This window comes from Tiliqua scincoides, chromosome 3, assembly GCF_035046505.1.
Source record: "Tiliqua scincoides isolate rTilSci1 chromosome 3, rTilSci1.hap2, whole genome shotgun sequence".
Classification (NCBI taxonomy): Eukaryota; Metazoa; Chordata; class Lepidosauria; order Squamata; family Scincidae; genus Tiliqua; species Tiliqua scincoides.
Window position 1 is genome coordinate 72,943,228 of NC_089823.1, and position 5,771 is coordinate 72,948,998.

At 45.4% G+C, this 5,771-nt stretch overlaps 1 pseudogene; it reads left to right on the forward strand.

Annotated features, from left to right (window-relative positions):
- The first annotated feature begins 3,261 nt into the window (after positions 1-3,261).
- Positions 3,262-3,378, forward strand: LOC136646107 (5S ribosomal RNA; annotated as a pseudogene).
- Positions 3,379-5,771: the final 2,393 nt, after the last annotated feature.

Consider the following 5,771-nt stretch of genomic DNA (forward strand, 5'->3'; position numbering starts at 1 on the left):
AACAGCAAACCCTAATTGGAAGCAGCCTGTTTGCTGGGATGTGTGTTTATCAGTGCATGTGCCATGCCCTTTGGGAGTCTGTCACCAAGCGTGGCACACTGAAAACATGATTTTACAATGTGCCGTGTTTGGTGGCACTAGGACTGGGATTTTAGCAGCTTTGCAGATAAGGAAAGGTCCTTCCCACTTATGAGCCCTTGTATTTACTCTGAGCATTAATGGTAGTATACCAACAGTTATAACTATAATCAGATGAGGAGAGTTAAGTACAGCAATTCTGCCAAAGATGATCTCATTAATGTAATCTCCTTGCCTTTTCTTTGCATTAAGAGCCTCTCTGTTGTGAAAACACTCTACTGCAGGCTATGGGAGATATGATTGCCTCATTAAGAGCAATCCCCCCCCCCATAATTGGGCTCTTCCAGCACCACCATCAGCTGTTGAGATGCAAAATAATGCCTGGCAGAAGCAGCACTGCTGAAAGGGAGGTGCTGGGAGAGCCTAATTATCATGTGGGCCACCCTTTCAGCAATGCCACTTGTACTGAGACATCAATGCTGAAAAGGGTGGCCCACATAATTGATTTTTCCCAGCACCTTTCTTCCATCAGTGCTTCTTCTGTGAGGATGCTAGGAGGGAGAGATAGAAGAAGCCTCAGAAGGTGAGGAATGGTACAGGGGAAGGAGGAAGACCAAGAGGGGTGAGACGGGGAGAAAGGAGATGCTACCAAAGTGCTAGGAGAGCCCAATTATCACGTGGGCTGCCCTTTCAGCAGCACTGCTTTTGCCTAGGCATCACTTTGTGGAGCACCTCTCAGTTGCTGAGCTGTGAAGCGATACCTCAGCAGAAGCAGCACAACTGAAAGGGCGGCCCTCATGATAATTGGGCTCTCCCATATCTTGAAACTATAATCAAGAATTGTATAACGTCTATTCGATCATTTGCAGCTAATGAATTACTAGGTGAGAACAAAGTGCTTATTTGTGACCATCATCCTTTTTAATGAGGTCATTTCCTGCTTAATGACAGCACTTCTGGCGCTCAGCAAGCTCACTGAAAGCTATTCAGCCTGCTGTATTAAATGAGTTTGACACCCCGATCTAAACTCTGGTTCATTTATAGATACAGCACCTGTTGCACCCCTAATATCAATTGGCTCCTAGTGCACATTCAACCAATAATCTAGTTACATATTTGGGAATTTATTTAATAATATACCCAATTATCACTTATCTTTCATCTTTTATGAGGAGACTACATATTACCAGTCAAGCTTAACTAAAATAAATTTGCTTTAGCACTTTTGATTCCTAAACTGAATATGGAGCCTAGGTTCCTCAACTACTTGACATGTGTTTTGTCAGTATGATCCTAAAAGATGCTATTGTTCTTCCAGAAACTGATATGAGGTGGAACAACATGTTTCCACTCAAGATGTATTTTGATAAGAAGAGTCAGAATATTTAACACTTGTTTATCAGCAGCAGGCAGCCAACTGTGTTCTCATGAAATGTATAAACCTTTCAAAATATTTGTAATTCAACCCTAAACCAGAACTCTTGAAAATCTCAGTGCTTCTGAACACAGTTTCAAGATGCAGAACTAACAACCCAATCCTAACTGCCTCCCTGCCATAGACGGCGGGGAAAGCTTTAGGGCCATCACAAACAGCTGGCTGGCAGTGCACAGAGCCACATGCTGCCAGCCTGCTGGTGGCAAGTCTGGAACAGTCTCACGCATGGCAGTGGACCACCAAAGGACTGAGGATGATAGTAAGGTAGAAGGGTAGGGGAAGGTGTAATGAGGCAGGAGAAGGCAGATCAGGTCCAAGAAGGGGGTGAGATCAATAGTAGTTGTATCCACTTAGAGCCCAATCCTGGGCTTGATGTGTCAGCTTACTGCCAGTGCGTGCTGTGCACGAGCACCCGTGCTAGCCCAGCGCTGGGCTAGTGCCAGGCGGGCGCCAGGCTTCCGCTGTTCCAAGGCACGGTAAGTGGGGGTGGGGGTAGGCGGGGAGGAGGTGTTCCAGGGAGGGGGAAGGCGGGTGGAGGGCGGAGAGGACGGGGAGGAGGTGTGACAGGGAGGCGGAGGTGGGGAGAAGGTGGGCGGGAGGTGTGCTGGGTTGAGGGAGTGGGGAAAGAGGGAGGCAGGTCTGGTGGAGCTCTGCTTCATTGGATCCTATCCATTTGTGTGGGGCTAGGCGCCCTACACAAACACTTTTACCTTACAGTCGACCTTTTGGTTGGTGGTAAATTGAGCAGCCCCATTGCGGGGCTACTTCCCTTACCCAGGAGAAGGGGACAAAAGTCCCCTTCTCCCAAGGTGTCGCCCGCAGTAGCCCGTGGTGTGTAGGATGTGGCGGCAGCCGTTTTTGGTGCTGTCGAAGCTGCGCGCCACAGGAGCTCAGGATTGGGCTGTCCATCCAAACCCTGTTCTTGAACCTGTTCCCTTACCCAAAGGAGACTTTGGGGACCGCCCCACCCCCCTGCAGGATGCAGCATGACTCATTTTGGTGTCCACGTGCCTGAACCTAAATAAGATGACTTCTTATATCCTTTTTTACTTGTCCTGCTATGCAACATTAAGATCTTAATCCTAGCCAATTTTCCAATGCTGGTGCAGATGTGCTAATGGGGCGTGTGCTACATCCTGTGGTGGGTAGGCAGTCACAGAAGACTTCTCAAAGTATGGGAACATTTGGTCCCTTACCTTGGGGCTGCATTGGTGCTGGGCACCCAGTGCTGGGCCCTAAGGCTGCAGTCCTATACACACTTGGACAAGTTTCTGGAGGAAAAATCCATTACGGGTTACAAGCCATGATGTGTATGCGCAACCTCCTGATTTTAGAAATGGGTTATGTCAGAATGCCAGATGCAAGGGCGGGCACCAGGATGAGGTCTCTTGTTATCTGGTGTGCTCCCTGGGGCATTTGGTGGGCCACTGTGAGATACAGGAAGCTGGACTAGATGGGCCTATGGCCTGATCCAGTGGGGCTGTTCTTATGTTCTTAGTAAATTCCATTGAACTTAATAAGACTTACAGCCCAATCCTATCCAACATTTCAGTACCTGTGCAGCTGCAACACAGCTCTGAGGTAAGGGAACAAACATTCCCTTACCTTGAGGAGGCCTCTGTGACTGCCCCCCAAACACAGAATGCAACACATACCCCATAGGCATGGCTGCATCAGCATTGGAGTATTGGTTAGGATTGGGCTGTTAACCCCCTAAGTAGACATGAATAGGATGGTGCTGTTTCAAAGCTAGCATTTTCTACCCTGCACATACCTGATCTCGTCTGATCTCAGAAGCTAAGCAGGGTCAGGCCTGGCTAGTACTTGGATGGGAGACCACTTGGGAATACCAGGTGCTGTAGGCTTATACCATAGTCTTTCAAGACTGAAAGTTGCCAACCATTTTCTCTGACACGTACTCATACAAGGCTGTACCACCTTAGCCTATGGATACTCAAATTCATTCAGAATCCAAATAATTGGAGTCTGAAAGGTCTGTGATACAATTTTGTATTGGGACACCCCTGCATGAAATGGGTACTGCTAAGCAAGGAAAAATATGAACTATAAAGCAGAGCTAATATCACGTAACCAAATATGCTAAATCCAGCTTAAAGTTTACAACCACTTTAAATGTACTATAAATATACAGTTGATAGAAGCGGCATGCTATAGTTTAAGAAAGCTGCAGACAAAAGTGGTAATTTTAGGACTTATGTGATTCTCTTTCCTAGAGTGATGCTGTATGTGGCTACACAAAACATGTTCAGCAGAGCCTCATGGCTCTTTTGTTCACAGATTGTTCTAAATACACCATGTTCATATACTAAAGTTCTGTGTTGAATGTTATTTTAATTAAGATATTTCTAAACCAGCATTTAAACTCTCCAAAAATTTACTACACCATATTCAATTTTAATGAAAAGGAGGCAGATCTAGAGATTAAAAACAACTGCAAACTCATACCGACAGTGAAAAGGTACCCCCCACCCAAAAAAACACACCCATTCCCACACATTCTACTGTAATTAGTAGGGTTTGCAACCCTAAGTACCACATCTGCCAGAACTGGCTGCAGCTTCCTGTCACATATACACAAGACAGCAAGCCCCTGTTTGCTATTGTATAGTACAGTATACGACGTAACCCTAAACTGGCATACCACAAATATCATCACAGGTCAAACTGCTTTTTGGAAGTACAGCTATAAAATGTAATTCCAATGATTTTGCAAGAAGAGGTTTGTCATGAAACTATTGTTTCATGTGGGTTCTTATTTTCTTATATTAGTATTAGAGCAGCTGGAGCTCCTAGGGTGTAAAAGATTCAGGTGAGAATGGTTGGATTCATTAGAGGGGAGGATGAAAACCCTTAGAGAAGGGAACTTTGCTGTCTTCCTGGTGAATGAGACCTAAGGAGAGTTAGCAGTACTCTGGTGGTGTGAGTAAATGGAAGAAGTTAAATTAATTCTGGTTAGTCAGTAAAAGTGTTAGATTGTGTTAGGGTTTAATCTTTTCTTTGTAGTTGTTTTCAGCAGTTGTTTTTTGTTAATTGTAATAATTGATGGACTTTGATAAATACTGTGATTCTTATTCCTTTTTGTTTGGATCCTACCTTGAGGTATCTGGGAAGCATTACTCTCTTACCTGAGAGGGAGTAAAAGAAGGGAATTAAAGGGACTCCATTATTTAATATATGTAATAAGGAAGAGGGATTTATCCTAAGGAATCCCTCTAGTAATCCTGGTTCTTGGGCTGGTGGCAGTTATTAGGGTCCTGGGGGGAGCAAGAGCCTTTGTCAAGGTTATAGAACTATACACAAGTGCAGAGAATGTGACTGTTGGTTGCAGGCAGCAATGTTGTGGAACTTTCTGAGGAAGTGATGATATCCACGCCAACAGGAATGCATCTGTATTTGCTCAAGATGATAGTTTTTAAATGCTGGATGATATGCACTCAGTACATAGTGTGGTTGTTCAGGGCTGAAATTAAAGGTAACTGAGAAATTGAGATTGCAATCCAAACCTCTTCTTGAGCCAGTGTAGCCATCCCTGCACCTGCTCAATGTAACAAATGTGCCTTAAAGCACATTGTGCCTACTTGTGAGCTGGCTAGGCTTGTGCAAAGGTTACAGCGCATCCCAGCTTTAGCCAGCACAAATAATGTGGAGCAGAGGGCTGGAAGAGGGTGGTGGGAGGGCATTTTGGAGGCAGGGAGAGGTGTTTCTGAGTAGGGGAGGGCAGAACAGGGGGAGGATCAGGCCCAGGAGGAGGATGGGATCGGTGGAGGCATCCCCTGCCATAACCTAATCCTCTTCTTGGGCTGGGCAGTCCTACACGGGGCTTCCCAGATTTGTGTCAGCTAAATAGCTGGTGCAGATCCAAGAAGCCCCAAAGGGGTGACTTGGGCCTGACATGAAATAAGGGGAAAAATATTCCCTTACCTCCAGCCGCCTCCTGAGCTGCACTACTCCTGATGTGGCGCGTAGCATGCAGCCTTGCTGCACCAGTGCAGCTTAGGATTTGGCTGTCGGTTTAAGAGATGATATACCAGGCTGAATGAAATGAGTAGTAATTACTATGGAGCACTGGCACAAGCAAGAAGACAAAACAAAGCAATTTGAGCACTCCAGGTGTTTTTTGTGCAACTCTGGAGATGGGTAGAAAGTTTCTTACATATCTCTCAAGTACAGTAATATGCAAATGGTTCAACATAGCCAGTTTGATTATCCTAACTATAATGCATCCCTACAATACCTT